Genomic DNA, 21985 nt, shown 5'->3' on the forward strand with positions numbered 1-21985 from the left:
GGGAAGGCCAAGAGAATGATGTCAGCATCTAGGGAGGACTTTCTTGCTGTGTCATAACATAATGAATGGCATTCTACATACAGAGGCAGCATACTTGCTCAGGTCTCTGCCTCTTCTTATAAAGTCACTAACGTCATCATGAGAATCCTAACCTCATACTCACATCTAATCTCAAGACTCTCCGAAGGCCTCATTTCTGCTTGTATCTCAACTTTCTAAAATATTTACTTACGAGAAAGAGAGAGAGAGAATGAGTTTGCCAGGGCCTCCTGCCACTGCAAATAAACTCCAGATGCACATTCCACCACTTTTGTACTTTACATAGGTACTGGGGACTGGAACGGGGGCCATCAGGCTTTGTAAGCGAGTGCCCTTAACCACTACGCAATCTCTCCAGCCCCAGAGGCCCACGTCCAAATATCTTTCACACGTGTCTTGGGGGACTAACTTTTCAAAACATGAACTTGTGGGGACACACTCCAACAATGGCAGATAGTTAAGGAGGAGCAGCAGAGATGGTCCTCGGCGAAGCACATGCCTGGCATCCAATCACCAGCTCGTCCTCTGCCCCCAGGGGACAATTTAGCTACATGTACATTCTCCAAAAGGCTAACACGTTTCCCAACACAGATAGATTCCTTTGACCCTGCCAGTGCCCTATGAGCTCACGTGAGCCCTTTGATGGAAAGAAGGACAGCAATCAGACCAAGTACTGTACTAGAAAACCTGCTGCTTATATAACCTATTTCCTGCTTGGCTTTTTGTGTGATGGGTGGCTATGAAGACTGGCTAGTTATATAAGCTGCTTCCTCCCTGGCTTCTCATGGCATTAGACCAGGAAGAGCAAGTCTAAAGAGTATCAGAGTGTGAGGCTTAAGATGAGAAGAACCACAACAAAGCCGATCCCTCTAACGGAACATCCTGTCTGCCTCTGCCTCTGCCTCTCCCCATTACCCCCACCTACAAGGCCGAGCCCCGGGCCTCAGAGCACCTGCTGTGAGCTCAGGAAAGCCCCTCAACGCCGCTCTCCCTCTTACCCACTTCTTTATACCCTGAAGGAAGCCTGCAAGTTCAGGCTTGACACAGAATCTTGCCCGAGCCCAGATCAGTACAAAGAAGCAGCAGGAGGCAAAAGACCTCCATGAGACCAAAAAGAAGACACCTACGCACCGCAGCCTTGTAAGAAAGAAAGAAAACCCAGAACCAATTCCAAATATAGTGATTCTCATCTCTTAGAACGCAGACCCCCTGCAGTGCTCATCAAAACCACAGAGAGCTGGCAGTAGCCCTGGACATATGGAGACTTTAGACTTGACGTGGGCCTGGAAGAGAAATGCTGCTTTAGTCTATGGCTACCTGGGAAGAAGCGTAGATCAACTGAAAACCACGGTTCCCCAAGAGTCACTGTGGACAGTGAGTCCCCAAAGCTGCTGGGCGGGAGGTTGTTAAGACTGTGAAGAGACAGCTGTCTTGCTACAAGTCTGTGAAGATAAAAGCTGGAAACTCAATGTCTACATAAGGTACATCACATTCCGCAAGAAGTGACTCTGGGGCTGGGGACATGGCTCAGTGGGTAAGAGCACTTGTTACCTAGCCAAGAGTGCCTGAGAGGGCCACAGACCTTCTGAGTTCCACCCAGGACCCACATCAAAATCCAGATATGGCCATGCACTCCTGTGACTCCAGTCCTTAGAGGAACGAAGGCAGGGCAATTGCTGGGGTGTGCTGGTCAGCCAGACTGACTGAAAATGATAGCTCTGGGTTCCATAAAAGATTCCATGGAGGACTGCTAAGGAATATTTTCCTCTGACATCTGCATATCTGTGTGCACATGTGAATACAGAGTGATGGCTCAGCAGTTAAAGGCACTTGCTTGCAAAGCATAACTACCTAGGTTCAATTCCCCAGTACCCACGTAAAGCCAGGTGCACAAACTGGCACTGTACATGGAGCTCATCTGCAGTGTCATGCCCTGTCATGCCCATTCTTTCTTCTCTGTCTTACTGAAAATAATAAAAGTATTTTTAAAGGGATTAGATTTCATTATCAAAAACATGTAAAAAGAAGAAAATCCATTATATGGAATTCCCAAGCTTGTTTGATGATAACTCTTAATGACCCTTCATTAACTAAGGATGGCATCTGAAAATACTGGTTTAAAATCATGTTCCTATTCTTGCCCTTTGGACCATGCGTTGCTGAAGTTCAAGGAATCATGGGCACTTCCTCCACCTGTATGTAGCTCATAACCATGGAGTGAGGGTCTTGTTCCCCACACCCCACCTGTGATGCTACTCCAAACAAAACCGTGCTTTTCTCACTTGGTCCTGACAGAAACAAGCATAAAGTTGTCAATACAAATAAAAATGAGAGAGGCTGGAGAGATGGCTTAGAGGTTAAGGCCTTTGCCTGCAAAGCCAGAGGACCTTGGTTTGATTCCTCAGGACCCACATAAGACAGATGCACAAGGGGGCACATGCATCTGGAGTTCTTTTGCAGTGGCTGGAGGCCCTGGAGCGCCCATGCTCTCTCTCTCTCTCTCTCTCTCTCCCTTTCTCTCTCACTTTCCAAAATAAGTAAATAAATATTTTAAAATAAATAATTAAATACGAGAAACACATCACTGACTTCTTTTTTGGATTAAAGTTGCCCCAAACACTCATGTTCTCAAAAGAACTACAAACCTGAACATCCCTCCCGACATGAAGGTGACGACATCCCACTGCGTCCCTGATGCCCAGCAGAATGCCATAAGAAGCAGCGTCCCATCCCAGACCTCACAGAGTCGCCAAGGACGAGGCTACCCGCTTGTGTCCTCCCCTCTGAGGAGTCAGAGTTTTAAATGTTCAACACAAGCATGCTAGACCTCTACCTCTGATTCACCTCAGACTTTTACTGTCCATGGGGCCTGTAATGAAGAGACACAAGGATGAGAAGATGCATCAGACGTGGGATATTCAGATGACGATTTACAGAATTACTAATATCAAAATTGTACCCTCAATTCAATTTTCTCACCAGTGGGAATTCATTACAGGTATTCCTATTTTTGGAGATTGTTATTTGAATCTCACTAATAGAAAATTCATCTGTAGAGCCTTGCAAAGAAGCCAGTAATTTATATCCTATTGACTATCTAAATGTAAACATTTCCCACAAACATCACCCAAAATAAATAAAAAAAAAAAAAACTATAGTATGCCATCTATTCAGTCAACATACTTGCTGAGTTTCCTAGGCATGTGAAAGTGTTTCTGGAATGGCAATGAACAAGAGATTAAAATCCCCTCTTCTCAAGAAGAAGACTTCTCATGAAGTCTTTACTCCATATTAAGAAATCCAAACCTTTAACCATTGCCACTTCAGGTTTCTTGCAGGGTCACTGTCATGATTCCGGTCATGACAGAAAAATATCTTGTACTGTGAGAGCTGAAAGGATGGGATCTCATGCAGGACATGAGTTCCAGACAGGTGACAGGCTTCCCAGACAGTAGCTGAGCTTACACAAGACCTCAGGTGATCCTTTCCATCTCTGACCCTCAGTTTCCCCATTTGTTAATCAAGGGTGAATTAGACTTTGAAGCTGGTGCAGGAGTTAGGTGGAGTTTAGAGATGTAAAGAAGGAAAAGGAAGGGCTTTCTGAATGACTTGACAGCATGTGGCCCAGGAATGCTGGAAAATTCTATGTGGCACACGACAAGCCCAGAGTTAAGAGTCACAGAGCTTGTGAGAGCCAAGATCTGCTGACAGTCCACTGTCCTTTGTCTGGACATCAGACCACTGCATCCTTTTAAACGTCCCTAGGGCCTCCTGCTACCTGAGTTCCTGCTCTCTGGGTCGTGCAGTGAGCTGCTTCACTGGAAGGAGGAAGAGCAGGGAGCTCCATTGGTTCTAAACTGTCTTTCAGCAAAGTCCTTTCATAGCTCAAACTCAGATCCATAAAATTATAAATATCATGTCAACCAGATCTAATTTCTAGTAGCACTTACCTAATTTACACAGCTATTCTATCTTGTTATAAAAACTCATAAATCTTAACTACCGTACTAGTTTTCAGAAGATTTTATAGTATTTGTCCATATCCTGAAGTGGATTATACTGAGATATTTTACAAACAAATCATTAATTTAGAGAAAAGAAGTAGTTTGAGGGGGTGATAATATGTAAACCAAACTAAAAAGGCTAAGTAAGAAAATCCTTTTTCTTTTCTTTTTTTGGGGGTTTGATTTTTCAGGGTAGGTTCTCACTCTAACTCTAGCTGACCTGGAATTCACTCTGTAGTCTCAGGGGTGGCCTCAAACTCATGGCGATCCTCCTACCTCTGCCTCCTGAGTGCTCGGATTAAAGGCATGAACCACCACGCCCGGCTAGGAGGTAAGAGGAATGCCGTGAGTTCGAGACCACCCTGAGAATACAGAGTGAATTCCAGGTCATCCTGAGCTAGAGTGAGACCCTACCTTGAAAAACAAACAAACAACAAAAAAAAAAAATTAAAGAAAATCTTAATGCCTAACAACCATGTAGTGAAACAGCTCCCTGTATCTCCCCTGGCAGACCAGATATGGCGCAGTTCTGCCAGAGATATTGTAGCCAGGCCTCTCTAGCACATGGGGAAGACAGAATTTCCACCTTTCATTAATTAAGTGGAAATATCATCTCATTACCTCTTCAATAGACAATATTATTTAATACCTCTGCCTCCTGCCTTTGTGTAGTAGTGTTAGCTTATCTCTCCTCACAGTTATCTATTCCCTAACCTGATATATATTTGACTGGCTGAAAGACACATAAAACATGCCCTGAATTTTTTTTTTTTCATAAGTGACTCCCCGACTGTGCACTAGGGTAGCCAGTGGTCCACCAAGGTGCCTTTGAGGTGACATAGTAGTGCTTAAGGATCTCTCCAGTTCTGAGAAAGATATAATGATGCTGGGCATCTACTGGGTATCATGCAAACTACCAGCTCAGGGCAGTTCACACAGTGGGATTAGCGTGAACTACACTCCTGTGATGGCTTGACAGCATGGCAAAATGGTTTGCTTCTAAATTATTCATTTATTTTTATTTTCTATCTTTGGGATGTGTGTGTGGGTGTGTATAGGAGGCAAGGACACGCCGCAGTGCATGTGTGGAGGTCAGAGGACCGTGGTGCGTTGGTTCTCGCCTTCCACCTTCTTTAAAGACATGGTCTCTCTGTTTTGCTTCTGGGCATGCCAGTCTAGCTGGCCTACAGGCTTTGAGATTCTCATGGCTCTACCTCCCATTGCTGAGGATGTATTGGGATTACAGGTATGTTGTGTGCCACCTTATTTCTAGCTTTATGTGGGCTCTGAGAATTGAATTCATGTGGGTAGGCTTGCAGAGAAAGTGCTACTAACCACTGAGAAATCTCCCCAGCCTCCAAACTCTGGTTTGTCTGTCTGTCTGTCTGTTTGTTTAAGTGGTTGCTATAGTAAAAAGCAGCCACAGGACTATAGAGATGGCTCAACAGTTAAAAGTGCTTGCTTGCAAAACCTAATGATCCAGGTTTGATTCCCCAGTACCCACATAAAGCCAGATGTACAAAGTGGCACATGCATTTGGAGTTCATTTGCAGGAGCGGGAGGCCCTGGGATGCCCTTTCTCTCTCTCTCTCTCTCTCCCTCCCTCCCTCTCTCTCTCTCTCTCTCTCTCTCACACACACACACACACACACACACACAATCATTTTTAAAAACTTTTTAAAAGATTTAAAAAGCAACAACTATACAAAACGAAGTAATAATGTCTAATTTCATTCTAAGATTTGGGATGTACCATTTCCAAGAGATACCCAACATCTCATTGTTAAGCAATTGTGGTAACTAAAAAATGAAGTAAAACTATTATTTTTTTTTACTTTATTTTTTTTCTAACAGCTACTAAACTGTTAGGACATAAAATCTCATAGCTGATAGACCTAAATACTTGATTTTCAAAACCTATAATCCTTTTGGTCCAGGAACACAGAAAATGTTAATAAAATGCTAAGAGTAGCATGAACCAAGAACACTGAAGAATCTTTGACCTGTAAAACCTCTTGGTCAATGCCCAAGTAGGACAGGGAACGAGAAGATCTCCCTATTGAAGAGCAGACACCTGAAGAAGGAGACGTGCTCATGCCCCCGCCCCCATGAGCACTTCACCAGCAGCATCAACAGCTATAGAAGCCCCATAACCATTAGAGGGGTCAGAACCACCGATCAGTACCGCCCCAGCCTGTGTGGCTACAGCTACCTGTGTTTATGGAAGGTGCCGGGTGGGGAACGAAGAAGCTATGAAACAGTCATGTGGCTACAGGTTTTCATGACAGACCTAAAGTGTGGGCTCTTCGGAGTCAATCACAGATGCAGATATGAGCATTCAGCGAAACAGCAGCGATGTCCGCGTTAGTTCCCTTTCAGCCCTTGCTATTCACGCATCTTCAACGTACCCACCGGAAGCACCGGCCATACAGGAAGATGAGGTGGGGGCTTCACTATAAGCCAGACATCTTAATGGCAGAGAGGAGGCTTTCAGAATGCAAAGTTCACTGTGGGCTCATAATTGACAGAAAAGTATCAAAAGATGGAGGGAGGATAAAAGCAACCTATTTCCCATTAGCTTAAGGATCAAACTATAGCTACGTACTGAAGAAATAAAGCATTACTTTGATAAGTCACAATAATGTCACAAACAAGAGACACATGACACCATGTGACACCCAGATACAAGCACACAGTCGCTGGTGAGTTTGCCTGCCAGGAATGTGCAGCCTGAACCCAACCAGGAAAACTATTCATCTGTTCCAAACCGAGGACCACTCTTTAGAAGAACAAGAGATTGTGCTCCTCACAAACGTTTCCACAATGACAAAGCAAAGCTATGAAAATGTTTCAAATTAAAGGAACATAATTACATTCATAATAATTAAATCCAATTCTTATTCGGGGACTGGAAGAGGAAATAGCTACCACAAGGTCATTATTAGGTCAATCTTCAGAACTGGAGAAATCCAGGCAGAGGACATCAGAGAGATGCAAATAAATGGTAAATGTACCGATACTGTTGTTAAACGTGAGAGTAGCCTTATGTTTTAGGATAGACACGCTGAATTGCTTAAGGGTAAATGTCTGTGATATATGCATTTATTCTCACATGGTTCCAAGAAAATAATATGCATACTTATTTCTGTGCGTGTACATAACATGTGCAGAGATGGAGGAAGGAAAGAGATGAAAATCAAATGACACACAATGCTCACGGCAGATCGCCTGGGCGAAGACTGCGCACATACCCTTTGCACTCTTCTTATTTTCACAACTTTCCTAAAACTTAATATTATCTCCCAAAGAAAATATTTTCAAAAAGCAAAGTACTGTGTGTATCACATTGGGGCACAAGAAGCCAAGAACTTAACTGACTTAACAGGGTCTCTTTGCCTCATACCAAGCAGGTATGAGTCAGAAATGGTCGTATGACAGACAGGAACGGGATGACGCAGTATGGTGGCTCTGATCCACATAAAGGATGTACTTACTGACCCATCGGCCGCAGGGTCTACGGCACACGAGATGCAGGACTAGTGAAAAGCACTGGAGATGACCAGCCTGAAGCAACAATGCTAAAAGGAGCCCTGATGGCTGAGGCTTGCCATGCGGAAGTCAAGTCAGGATCACTGGGATATTCCTGTGGGTAGAGCTGCAACATGAGCTCCCCAGAGACCCTGTGATGTGGGTATGGAGCTCAGCCAGAGTTCCTGAGATTGCCTCAGAGTACACACTTATGGACTGCTGGTTCCAGCTTGCCCTTCCCACGCTGGGAAGCTGGAACTCCCAAAGCCCCATGCAAAAGTACAATGGCTGATTTGCCTGGCTCACTACTACATACTTCCCAAGCATCCTTTGGGAATTGGTCCCTGAATTCTTTCCTGCCAGGCTTGGTGGAAACCCCCTCTGTCTTCCGCCCAAGACTGTATCTCATGACATTTCTCAATCTTATGCCAAAACTGCCTTTTCTCCCTCCAAACTGCTCCTTGAAGATAAGGATTGGCCCCATTTACACCCTCTCCAACTCTCTAGCATCTAAGATATTGGATTATATTGACACCCAAGAAATTGTTTGATCTGTTCCTAACAGGCGATTGAATTATTTCAGTTATGTAGGCCAGGAAAGGACAGAGGAGGAACTAGTCACTAGGGACCTCTTTTTTTTCATTTGGGAGCAGTAAAAAAGTTTGTATTTAGTTAATATTGCTAACAGTTTATTACATGCCTACTTTGTTCCCATAAGATATTTCTCAGTCACAAATCTCAAACCTTACCACTCTGGAAGGTTCTACAGATGGTGAAAATGAAGTGTGGAGGGCTGACGGGGAAGATGGGATTGCACAAACATTCCCAGAATGCTTGGGAGGTCACCTTCCTCTCATCTAGAATAACCCAGCAATGGCCATAGCACCGAACTGCTGAAGCACTGGAGGGCAACAGACTATGGATATGACCTCATATGTCCCAACATTAAAGAAGCAAAACATTCAGTGCAAGCAAAATGCCTACATAAAATTTCAGTCTGACTCTCAAGGGAAGAAAACTATCTGAACACATCTGGGGAACACCAGTAGATGAACGTGTAACACCTGTTGTCCATGAACGTGAAACACCTGTTGTCCATGAACATGTGACACCTGTTGTCCATGAATGTGAAACACCTGTTGTCCATGAACGTGTAACACCTGTTGTCCATGAACGTATAACACCTGTTGTCCATGAATGTGAAACACCTGTTGTCCATGCACCTCACAAAGACCATTAGGGGAACCATGCTGGCTGTCCATACATTTCCAGTTCTGTTATTCAAGCAAAAATGAAATGATGTAGTAACAGGGAATTAGAAATGTAGTTAACAGGATAGCCAAAAATTATTTCCTAATGCATTTTTTGCACTCTCTCTCTCTCTCTCAAGGTTAACTACTTTCTTTCTCCCATGATTTTATTCAAGAAAATAAAAAAGAGACTTCTTTTGAGATGAAAGATAGAAATTAGCAGAAGAATGAAGTCAGACGGGAGAACAAAGGAGAGTCATGGGAAGGGAGTATGATCATAGTATACTGTGTGTCCATATTGAGGTTGACAGTGAAAAATTGTTTAAAAGAGAGTGAAGAAGGCTGGAGAGATGTTTCTTTGGTTAAGGTGCTGGCCTGCAACACTTAACGACCCAGGTTCAATTCCTCAGTGCCCATGTAAAGCCACACGCACAAAGTGGAGCATGTTTCTGGAGTTCTTTTCAAGTGGCTAGAGGCCCTGGAGTGCCCATTTTCTCTGTCTGTCTCTCTTCCCTCTACCTCTCTCTGCTTGAAAATAAATAAATAAATAATATTTTAATAAAAGAATGAAGACAAACAGATACTATTTCAAATTGTTGAAGGTTCTCATATTTGTGGTGCATTTTATTAACTTCCCTATGGAAGAGCTGAAGGTCCCTCTCGTTATAGCTACACATCATCCACACAGTCAACGTTTGTGGAGCACCTGCCACGGGCCGGGCGTCCTGCTAGCCGTGAGGAGACAAGGCGACACTCGGCAGGGTCCACTCGCCCTTAAGAAATCACAGCTGATAGGCTATTTTCTATTTCATTTGGGTTCCTTTAAACCAAATGGTGACCACACCACTTTGTAATTCCCTTTAATGGGCAAGTGGGCCTAGGAGGTCTGCTGCCAAACGGGACCGTTCTGCCTTCTATGTGTGTTAAGTTTGCCCCGCCCTCTACATGGATTCTACGAATCCAAACTCAAGTCCTCGTGCTTCTGCATCAAGCGCTTAACCCTCTGTGGAGCCATCTCCCCATCCCAAAGGTGGCATTTACAGAGGATGTCTTTGCTCATGTGCTCCCTGTGAGAATCTAGGCTGGTGCCCCCCCCCCATGGTCATCATGAACCCGTTCTGTCCAGTCTCTTCCTGTGTGCTCTGGCATGCCACGACCATACTGAATCCCACGCCATTCCCTCACACTGGCCCTCTTTCCTTCCGGACAATGTCTTTCTCAGGAAAATCCCTTCCAGCTTACTGCCTTGGGCTTAGTTACTGCCAGTTTGGGCTTAGTAGTATCGATTTAGTTGGGCCCTTTACCACAAGGAAGAAGCACCCATGCATTCAGCTCGCCCACACCCAGGTACAGTCCTCATTCCAGTGCCAGGCTATGACTCAAGTTAGCACAGCTATGAATTTTCCAAGGCGCCAAGGAAGAGATTTAATTCACTTTGCTTCAAGAAAATTAGCATAAAAGTCAAATGTCATAAATCATAAAATAAGATTCAATTTTAGCACAATCATCCCCCACAATGCTGTGTTAAGGTTTCTACTCATAGGCAGAGAGCCTGTATACTTGGGGCAAGGTTGTCTATTGACTTGCTTTTGAAAGATAAAAAAAAATGATGAAACAATTATTAGTAGTATATATGTATACTAATTATTAGTATATATTTATATGTTAGCAGTATTAGTATATATATATATATATACACACACACATACATACATACATATATATATATATATATATATATATATATATATATATACACATACATATGTATGTGTGTGTGTGTATGTATGTGTATATATATATTCCTCAAAATATATATATATATGCCTCAAAAAACCAATATATATATATATATTGGTTTTTTGAGGTACGGTCTCACTCAGGCTGAGCTGGAATTCACAATGTAGTCTGACTGGCCTCAAACTCACAGTGATCCTCCTACCTCTGCCTTCTGAGTGCTGGGATGAAAGGTTTGTGCCTCCATGCCCAGCTTATTTTTTTTTTTTTTTACAAATTTTGTTTATATATAAGATTTTGATTTTTCTAGCTTTCCCATCAATTATGTGGGACATTTTTCTAATAGATCCCATACTTGCTAAAGTGAGAGTAGTTGATTTCTGTGCCTTGTAACAAAGAATGCTAAATAGGAGCTAGAAAGGTGGCTTAGCAATTAGGGTGCTTGCCTGCAGAGCCTAAGAACCAGGGTTCAGTTCCCTAGTGCCCACGTAAACCCAGACGCGCAAAATGGCTCATGCATCTGGAGGTCGCTTGCAGTGGACAGAGGCCCTGGTGCTCCTATTCTCTCACCTCTCTCTCACTCTCTAATAAATAAATAAATATTTTTAAAGGATGCTAAATAATAATAACATTTTATATTACCAATACCTAAGAATTTTTTACTTAACTAGCCATCTGAAAAAGAAATTTCAAATTGTAACAATTAAGAAAATAGGTTCAAATCTTAACGTAAAAATTATTCCATTAAGGTGAACATTGGCTCTCTGGAAAACATCTCACTTTTCCTACTCGCACAGGGGTTCAGACCTTTAGCACAGAGGGGATCTAATCCAGAGTCAGCTCTTGGTAACCACGATGTACACAGTAAGAGTGTTGTGATGGTTTCATTCGTGTGTCCCCCGTAAACTTAGGCGCTCTCAATGCTAGGTTCACAGCTGATGAAGATTTGGGGATTGACACTTCCTGGAGGGAATGTATTGTTGGGGGCGGGCTTATGGGTGTTATAGCCAGTTTCCCCATGCCAGTGTTTGGCACACTCTCCTGTTCCTGTTGTCTACTTTATATGGGTCAGGGGGTGATGTCCACCCTCTGCTCATGCCATTGTTTTCCCCTGCCATCGTGGAGCTTCCCCTCGAGCCTATAAGCCAAAATAAATCTTTTTTTTCCCACAAACTGCTCTTGATTGGGTGATTTCTACCAGCAATGCGAACCTGACTGCAACACAGGTATACATGTTGATGGGGTAGAAAATACATAAGACCTTGTTAAAAACAGCTAAGTATAAGCATGAGATAATATTCCTAACTGTAGCATATTTTTAAAAATCTTTAGAAAAAGAAATGAATCTCACGGTGCATTAGATATTAGCTTAATAGAAAAGATAAAAATTTTATCTGGGCGCATGCCTCTCATCCCAGCACTCAGGAGGCAGAGGTAGGAGGATCGCCGTGAGTTTAAGGCCACCCTGAGACTACGTAGTGAATTCCAGGTCAGCCTGGGCTAGAGCGAGACCCTACTTTGAAAAACCAAAAGAAGGAAATATAGTTTTCTGTGAGTTTTTGGTGGGATCAGGGGATCGGCGGGCTTGCCTTAATGATGTTTGTAATGTTAAAATCCCTAAGTCAGGGGGCTGGAGAGATGGCTTAGCGGTTAAGCGCTTGCCTGTGAAGCCTAAGGACCCGGGTTCGAGGCTCGGTTCCCCAGGTCCCACGTTAGCCAGATGCACAAGGGAGTGCACGCGTCTGGAGTTCGTTTGCAGAGGCTGGAAGCCCTGGCGTGCCCATTCTCTCTCTCTCCCTCTATCTGTCTTTCTCTCTGTGTCTGCAGCTCTCAAATAAATAAATAAATAAATAATTTAAAAAAAAATCCCTAAGTCAGGAGAGGGGCGAGACAGGTCAGGGTGTAAAGTGCTTGGTGCCAGCACGAGTGGGATCTCCAGAACCCACACAAAGAAGGGAGTGGGTGCGTGGTCCTGTCACCCAGGTGCCGGGGAGTCAGAGGCAGGTGGCTCCCTGGTGTTGACAGGCCTGCCAGTCTAGCCTGATTGGTATGCTTCAGGGAATTAGAGCCCCCCCCCAAAAAAAACGAAGAAATAGAAAATAAATTCAACAATGTTCCCAAGGCTGGCAACCAAGTACACGCAGGCAGGCAACACCTGCATGCCCACACTCATGCACGTACATAAGTAATCAAAGCCCCAAGTAACATCTGGCAAGGAAGGAGTAGTTCTCCACACCCTCTGACAGACCCTCTGGTAAAGAGGAGGACTACCGTAGACCGAACAGCAACTACTGAGTGTTTCTGTCACGCACCCTGCACTCTCCTGTCCCAGAGCCTCCCACGCCACCCAATCACGTTCTTCCCTGGGTTGTCCTCTCAGCTCACATGGTCCCAGGCTGATGTGGTTCCTGTTTCATTTTAAGTTCTACAGGAAAGACAGCGCATGGTGGGTCAGAACCCTTGAGTAAAAAGAGAATGGTTTCCCAAGGGTCACTGAACATTGTGAAATCTCAAACAGGAGAGTATTCCTCACACGTTCAGGTATGACCTTCCACAGAAAGGGTCCAGTAACATGACTGGAGGGGGGGGGGAACAAAAAGAAAGACTGAAGCAGCTGGCTTCCTATGGGTGATCAAGTCCCATTCTGGACCCTATTATGCCCTGTGCTGGTGACAGAACAAGTATTTTTGCTCTTAATCACAAAGGTATTTTCAGCAATTTTTAGTTAGCAAAAAAAGTGATGAGTTTCATTCTAGCAATGTATAGTATACATGTATAAATGTACATATATGTATATACATACAATACATATACATACATATATATATTCTTACTCACCACCCTTTCCTACTCCCATTGGCTCTGCCTCCCCCTTGCTAGTCCCTTCTTCCTCTCAAGTGGCCCCTTCTACTTCTCATGTCACATGCATTTCATCATACGCACTCGCTAAGAGCTCTTCTGCTCATCTCCTGACCCTCTTTCTATTTCCAACATACACACACTAATTTAAGTCTATATTCTAATATTAAGGAAAATATGTGGTATTTGTCTTTCAAGCTGGCTTACTTCATTTAGAAAAGTAATTTTTTTTTAGTGTCATGCAAGTATTTCTGGATGAACACTAAGATCCTATTATCTGTGCTGAAGAAAAACAGGTGAGGAAGTGAGTAATTCTGAGTCACATTTTTACTGCAAAAATTAGGTAAAAATAAGAAAGGGAATAACAAGGTCTAAAATTAAATTCCAAAGATCTTACCAATGTAACTATAATTTTATATATAATACATTTAAATTCAAAGACATATTTATTTATGTTTAAATAAGGTGTGACTTAAACATGAGGAAAAGAAAAGGAAAGCTCATGGAATAAAAAGGACACAAATGGGGCTGGAGGGATGGCTTAGCGGTTAAGGCATCAGCCTGCAAAGCTAAAGGACCCTGGTTCAATTCCCCAGGACCCACGTGAGCCAGATGCATAAGGGGGAGCATGCATCTGGAGTTCATCTGCACCCATTCTCTTTCTCTCTCTCTCTCTCTCAAATAAATGAATAAAAATAAAAAAGGACCCAAATGCAAAGAAATTCCTTTCCATTTTTTTTCTCTTAATGGTCAAATACCTTTATTACAGGAAATGCTTCGATTTTCTTTCACTGTTAAATCATTAAGTACCTGGAGTGTTAAGCTTACCATCTGAGCCATAGGTGAACGTGCAGCTGGTTCCTGTCCCAGAGCCTCCCACACCACCTGATCACGTTCTTCCCTGGGTTATCCTCTCAGCTCACATGGTCCCAGTTCAAGGTGCCAAGGGCATTCAGTGCCGCAAAATCAAGCTCCAGAGCTCCTCACATCTGGCCAACCTGGAATTTCATCCTGACGAAGAGGACCTCATTCTCCTCTGGCAACTCCCATTCTCTTTTCTGTCTGTCAATGGCTATTCTAGGCATTTCATATAAGTGGAATCCATAGAAACTGCCACTGGCTTATTTCACCTAGCATATTGTCTTCAAGGTTCAAATCTAGGCATGCATCAGAATTCACACCCATTTTAGCATTGAATAATATCACAATATAGAGACAGACATTGTTTATTGTTTCCTTTTAAACAATGTAACTAATCAGGCTTGGGTGCTAGAAGTGGGTTGACCGGTGCAAATCCTTTGCCTCCAAGGCAGCATGCACATGCGTGTGCAGACATACACACACACACACAGGCTAAAAAGAAAGGAGGAAGTCAGGGGCAGGAAGGTACACTTCCAAACCCAGCAAACGGAAACGTTGATGGTGCTGTGTTCCGATGACGGTTTTCAGATAGCAAAACTTCATTCTAATATGAATATGAACAGACACCCACCAAATGTGAATAAACGATCATGTCTCTTCTGAGGATCATGATGGCCACATGATGCTGTCTAACAGGTAAAGAATCATCAACAATGGAGAACACAAGAGTACAGAGAAGAACACTGACCCACCCAGTCCAGGCTGGGTGGAGCTAGAGAGAGCTCAGCTGTTAAGTGCACTTCCTGCCCCAGCACGAGGCCTAAGGGGGCCTGACACTGCCAGAGTTCAGATCCCAGATCTCTAGCAAGCAGCTGGGCATTGCAACATGCCTCTATAGCCTCAGCCCTACAGGCAGGAAACCAGAGAGTCTCACAAGCTCCAGAAACAGTAAAGAGGCTCTGGCTCAAAAAACAAAAGACTTGGTGGAAGAGAGATGGAGTAGGCCACTCAACATTCCCAACATTCTGCTCTGCTCACGATAGGCAAGCGCCCTCAACTGCAGGTGAGCATTTGGGGCACTGCACCATACACACCACATCACCCCACACCTGCCATACTACATCATACACACACATCCACCACCAGCACCACACTACATCACACCCACAAAGAAAGGGAGGAAGGAAGGAAGGAAGGAAGGAAGGAAGGAAGGAAGGAAGGAAGGAAGGAAGGAAGGAAGGAAGGAAGGAAGGAAAGGAAAAGACTTCAGCACACTGCTACGCCACTCCCAGCTGAATGCCAGGGCAGGACGGAGAGGCAGGAGGACAGCCGTGACAAGAGCGTGTGGATACGGGACATCACCACAAGCTCTGGAGGAGAGAGGCCGAAGCAGAGACTCGGGGGCAAGAAATTGCCTTGATGGAAAGGAAATCGTCATCCAAAACAAAACAGGAAAGAAGAAACCATTCCCCATGAAGTACGAACAGAGAGAGGAGGGCTTAGCAGAAGGTCTGTGTCACCGCATCGCCTCACTGGTGCCAATACAAACGTGCCAGGTTTGCCTCCGGTGCAGAAGAGAAACCGAAGCTTGGGAGCATCATGTGCATTGAGGCAGTTGAAGCTGACAGTCCTGAAAAGCTTCCAGACTCCGTGGCACACCTCATTTCATTAGGTGAAAAAATCTTACAGCTCCAAAACACACCCAAAGCAGGCTACTCCATCAATGCGAGCTGCTCCACTGAATTCTTCAGCGTTCCAAACAGGAGCAACTGGCCAGGTTACTCCGTGATAGCTGTGCGTTATTACAAAGGTATGTGTCACTTAGTGACCCAGGCATGTTCTGAGGGATGTATCCTTAGGTGATTTCAGTGTTGTACAAACATCACAGAAGGTAAACTGTCACCTGGTGACATCACTAGGTGATGTCATCTTATACTAATGACCACCGTCATTAGTGTAAACATCATGACATAGTGCATGGCTGTATTTACATATAACACTTGCTTTGTTTCCAGAAAAAAAGTTGGCTCGGCAACAATCTTACATCATGTGGTCATTTGCTATTCATATTTCACGATTTTGAAAAATAGCAAAAGACTCACAAGGTTATATGTTTTCAAACATAATCTCTATCCTCAAGACACTTCTGGAAGCTCTGGACCACTGATAGAAGAAAAGACTCATGTGCATCTGCTTAGGATGAGGTCAGAAGACAGTTGCGCAAACAGTAATGACAGTGGGATGATGACCTGTCTCTGCAAAAGATGTGAAAGTATAGAACGTAGTGATTGCCTCTGAATTGAAGCCCTCTCTCCAGGGAGAGGAGACGGGTTCCAGAGACTCTAGCAGCAACGGGAAGCTAGCCGTCTCAGAAAGTTATAAGATTCGCCCAAGGTCACATGAGCAATAGTGGGTCGCTGGGGGAGAGGACACTCTGCAGCGGCCTTACCTGCAGGTTGGGCGGGGAGATCTAGGGGTGCAAGTTCCATGAGCCATCGCTCATACTACTGTGGCCTTTGGTGTCACAGCTGCCTCGACGTCACCTATGATCCTGGAAGGTAACCCCTCCCCATCTATTCTCCTGAAATAACTCCAATAAACACACGGGCCCATCAAGCTATACATGAGTAGACTTGAGTTCTTGGCTAGTCATGGGTGCCCTATGTGGGGTGACTAGAAGCTCGTTCATGTCTCCCCCAGAAAAGCCTCACAACTAGAAGGTGAAGCGACTGTCACGAGAAGAGGCCCCTTCAGGCATAAGCCGTCCCGTCATCCACTTCCCCACTTTCCCACTCACTCGCTCCTTCGTATCTGCCGCACCTTACAGCAGCCCTTCGGCCTGGCTCTTATGGTGAAGCAATGCAGCGGAGGAACGCTTCATGGCATGGATTGCTGTGGAGGTGAGTCAGAGTCTGAGAGGGAATTTCTCTGAGGAGGGACAAGATAAGAGCGGTCCCTGTCAAAAGAAGTGTGTGTGGAGAACAGCACAGTTTCAGATAAGCACAGCGAATGGGGGACAAGAGAGGAGCCGAGGGGACCAAGAGTGGGGCGTGGTGGGGAAGAGGTGGGGGCAACAGGTCTCTTCCTGGACAGGAGGGTAGAAATGACAAACAGGGTGAATGAATCTCAGCGTAGGGAAGATTAAAACTCTGGTGATTGGCGATCCACTATGAAGAACCCCTGCTGGGACAGACTCTGGGAAGGATGTGTTTAGGGCATGTCATGATCTGAGTACCAAGTGGCCCCCCAAAGGCTCCTGTGTTTGAACAGTTGACCCCCAGATGGTGGCACTAGTTTGGGAGATTGCGAAATCTTCTGGCTATGGGGCCTAGACTTGGGTCCTTAGGGTAGGAGCTTATGGGTTACAGACCCCCCCCAACACACATACACCCCTGGTTCCTGCCAGAGCCCTTTGCCTCCTGATTGCTCATGGGATGGAAACAGCCTCCTGCTTCCACAGCCTGAGCACCTCCCCCCACCATGTCTTCCCCACCACGGTGCCTGACCATGAGCCGGGAGAAACCCTTCTTCCCCAAAGACACGCTCAGAGGCATCCTGTCACGGCAACAAGAGAAGTGACACATGCAAGGACACAGGGCTGTCCCTACTATTAAACAGCCATGGCCTACTGCTGTGAAATTTCTGAAGAACCATACGCCCCATGGCGTGGGCGTCCACGACGGACAGCCTCGCAGGGTGTGGCCTGCCTGTGCGCGGGACACCCAGCCATGCACTCTCTCCCGGGTTCACAGCTCGGTCCTTCTGCAGAAGGGGCGACTGCAGGGTGCTCCGTGCCTGCATCAGTAGCTGTGAAGAGAAGTTCCTGGCCAAAGATGACTCTCCCCAGCTAGTGCTCGCCTCAAGGGGCCTTTTGGCTCCCTGGCAATGCCTTTTGCCTCTGAACTTGGCTTTAGCAAACTTGTGACTATCACTCATATGCAATGTACAGGGTTCACGCCTAGTCTCTGCCACCCAAGCATTGCCTGGAGTTGTGTGACATGGTCCTCTGAGAAAATCCTATGACTGCCATCTTGGTCAGAAGCAGCTGCAACTGCTCGGGAAGACCTCTAGAGGTTGGGCCTGCTGCTGAGCCTTTCCTCAGGAAAGAGCGGGTGGGAACGGTCACAGGACCCTCACCCAAGATGCCGGGCACCCCTGCACAAGCTACTGTAATGACACGTGAGGTCTTATGGCTTCCAGGGAGACAGAGGGTGGAGAGAGATGGTGGAAGACCAAAGGATGGTAGCTTCATCTACGCAGTTATGGGGGCGTCATCCCTGCTGGGACGAGATCTGTGCACGCCATGCCGCTTTCAGGTCTCCACACGCCCGTCAGTAACCCCGCCCCAAAGCTCTGTGAGTGAATTCAGTAAACCCATCGGTTCGCAACTCTGCTAGAAACACCTTTTAGTCTGTCAGGGGTACCCTGTCTGGGGGAGCAAGTGCTCCTCAGCTTCTCCTCAGAAAAGTGTTCACGCTACACATTGTCTTAATAATGTAATAGGTTTAGATCGTAAATATGCTATAAGCTTGCATTGGCCCAAGTAGACTTTAGTCAGCTTTTGACTGCCCCTCCTTCCCTCCCTCTTCACCCCGCCTTTCTCTTGTTAAGTTTACTTTGACTCCTTTCTAATATTATCTCAAGGTTTTAACAGTTGTGGCCTACACAATGTGCAAATGACATCATTCTCTTTAACACCTTCTAAGCCATTCTTGAAAACATGTTAAACATCGTAAGACTCAAGATGAGAACAATTCCCTATGCCTCTCCAGTTGGCCCTGAATCACTTTGTCCTCAGAGACCTTTGACTTTCCACTCAGGAAAGAATTTGTGAAGTATTCTCTCATTATCCTTACTTGTGTTACTAACTTTGAGCCAAGGTTGGGTTTATGTTCTTCATTATGAATTCTAAGTCAAGGGTGTTCCCTTTTTAAACTCCACACACACATTTCATTTCAGCACAAGGCAATTGTTTAATGTAAAATCAAAGTAAGAACTTAAACCCCAACTGTTTTATCGTAATCAAGATAACAGAAACAGCAACAACAAATGCAAAATCATGAACAAAGCCTCTACAGACATTGGTTAAATAACAAAAAGCAAACAAACAAAAAGATGTAACAGTAGAAAGAATAGTTGTGAAGAAAGGGTTTAGTGGGAGGGGATAAGAGGTGAATATGGTTAAAAAGCATTGTATGAAATTGTCAAATATAAGATGATGGAAACAAGAAATTTGCTAAAGAGGACAATAAAGGATAGCTTTTCAAAGATATGCTGAGCACAGCTCACCTGTTTGAACTTGTGTTCATTTTTTTTTTTTTTTTTGAGAGCGACAGACACAGAGAGAAAGACAGATAGAGGGAGACAGAGAGAATGGGCGCGCCAGGGCTTCCAGCCTCTGCAAACGAACTCCAGACGCGTGCGCCCCCTTGTGCATCTGGCTAAAGTGGGACCTGGGGAACCGAGCCTCGAACCGGGGTCCTTAGGCTTCACAGGCAAGCACTTAACCGCTAAGCCATCTCTCCAGCCCCAGAGTGACTCTTTTTGAAAGGCGACTATTCTGTCCCTCTGCCAAAGGGAGAATGAACGGGCCTGTTTAAATGGACACTTTTAAAAAGAGTTGCATAGGTCTTCCATCTTGCTCATTTTAAACCCTTGCCTCTCTAAGAAGAGATAAGGAGTGAAGAGCGGGTGGAAAGTTAAATAGTGGCTTAAGGAAGTGAATGACAGGATTCAATGCCAAGTCATTGCGCTACTTGGAAAAAGTACCAACACCTTGCAATAACTTGTCAATGGCCAAGCTGTTGAAAGTAAAATGAAATTTAACACGTTCCATACATACCCAGAAGGCAGACACAACGCAGACCTCACAGTGTTTGTTTTTAAAGTTATTTATGATAAGCAGGCTCCCTTACCTGGAAGTGGAAGAGAAGCAAAAGAGCTACACCATTCCCCCACGAGGAAAAAAATAAAAAATTATCTTGGCTTCTCTCCTCGAAATGAAGAGGAATCTAAAATGCAAAGAGAGAGAGCGAGAAGAAGAGAGGAGGAGAGGAGAAAATTAGAAGGCGAACCCCGTAATTTTCCATACCTTAAATGAAGGTGGGATACCAACCGGTCAAGCCGTGCATGATTCAGTGCGCAACGCAGTTCATCCGAAGGCGCTGCCCTAGCAGACAGGACCGGCAGCCCCTCTCCAACTCCACAGACCTCGGAGGTGGTTGCAAAAATGGAACCAGGCTCGCAGCAGGGAGGGGAGGGCCAGCGAGGCCGGCGGAGGGCAGGGCGGCGCGCTCCCCGGTGGACGCGAGCTCACCTGGCCGGACCCCGCTCGCCACTCGCACCTCTGCTCCCGCGGGTGGGCGATTTACAAGTCGGCGTCCGGATTGAAGGTGCCTCCCCGGGTCTGCGAGCTCCGGCGAGCAGCGCCACCACTTAGAAACAAAAAAAATCCATGCAAGGAAATGTTTAAAAAAAAAAAAAAATCCTCATCTAAGTTTTCCTGGAGGGAAGCAGAGAATCCACGCTGGGCAAGTGGGCAAGGGCTTCCCCTGCCCAGCGCCCCCGGGAGCGCGCTGCCCTGCGCCCCGCGCTGTCCGGAGACGCCCGCGCCCTCCGCCCGCAGCGCAGCGCCCCGGAGCCGCCGCCCCCCGGAGGCAGCGTGCGGTGCTGCGGAGCCGGACCGGAGCCCTGCGCTAGGACGTGCTGCGCGCCCCACACGGACACGAGCGCCCCGGAGACGGTGGGCTGGGTGCTGGTGATCGTCACCGCGGGCAGCCCCGCTCTCCAAGCTCATCTCATCCCCAGGAAGGCAGGGGAGGTAGGGAGAGGCACTGATGACCGCTCCCCCCGCCCCAACACACACACAATGTCCTTGCCTTTGAGGAATTTCACTGGAGGAAAAAAAAAAAAGAAGTGTCCCCTGAAATAAAAACAGGATACGAAAGAGAGGTTCAGGCCAAATACATTGGCATGGGAAATATTCTGGAAAGATACTAAGTGTGTTAATGCTAAGTGTTATTTTCAATTAACTATCACAGGACTCTCTTGCCCAAGAGTTTTCATCATTGGTATACCATCTGTCCTCATAACTTTAAGTAACAGGCACATAGTTGTGTGTGGACACGACTGTGCTTTGTTGCACGTGCAAGTTTACACAAGGCCAAAGGGAAGGTTGATAAACCAATCAAATCTGCATAGCTTGCATCCTACCCCCCCACCCGCTCCCCCCCCCCCCCCGCGCCTCACCACCCAGTCTCCATGGGGACTGGAGACTACCTTTGAAGGCTTTCTCTAACTCACTGGCATTAACAAGGTCAATAGATGCTAGAAGTTTGGGGTGTGTTCTGTATCCACACTTTCTCACCCCAGTTTGCTTTGGGGTGAACAATGATAGTGACTGCCATTAGCCAAGGGGCTGAGTCTCCAGACCCCAACTCAGAGCCTCCCCCCACCCACCGACTATCAGGCTGCCTTCCTTGGCGCAGCTTTAGCGGGCTCACTTCCGCCTCTGCCAGGCTAATTAATCTATGTCTAGATGGAGCTGCGGTTGGCAGAAAACAGCAGTGCCAACGTGGCATAATCACTTGGACCCAAACCTGAGTTGTTTTCCATCCTTGATGACAAACGATGGTACTTCTCAGCCTGCAGGCCAAAAGTTGAAACGGGCCTACAATTTGCTCTCCAATCAATCCCTCATTCTCGTTC

General features: G+C 45.7%; 1 protein-coding gene across 5 annotated transcripts in view; it reads right to left on the reverse strand.

The window, feature by feature from the left end:
* Positions 1-20840, reverse strand: part of Csgalnact1 (chondroitin sulfate N-acetylgalactosaminyltransferase 1) — a 176197-nt gene extending 155357 nt beyond the window's left edge. For 2 of the 5 annotated variants that reach the window (XM_045131865.1, XM_045131862.1), the window contains exon 1: positions 20370-20840. The gene's annotated coding sequence lies outside the window, so the exon portion shown is untranslated. Of the gene's footprint in view, positions 1-2684; positions 2708-20193; positions 20290-20369 lie in introns of those variants that run through there. The other 3 variants (XM_045131863.1, XM_045131866.1, XM_045131864.1) reach the window with 3 other exon arrangements.
* Positions 20841-21985: the final 1145 nt, after the last annotated feature.

Source organism: Jaculus jaculus, chromosome 12 (genome assembly GCF_020740685.1).
Source record: "Jaculus jaculus isolate mJacJac1 chromosome 12, mJacJac1.mat.Y.cur, whole genome shotgun sequence".
Lineage (NCBI taxonomy): Eukaryota > Metazoa > Chordata > Mammalia > Rodentia > Dipodidae > Jaculus > Jaculus jaculus.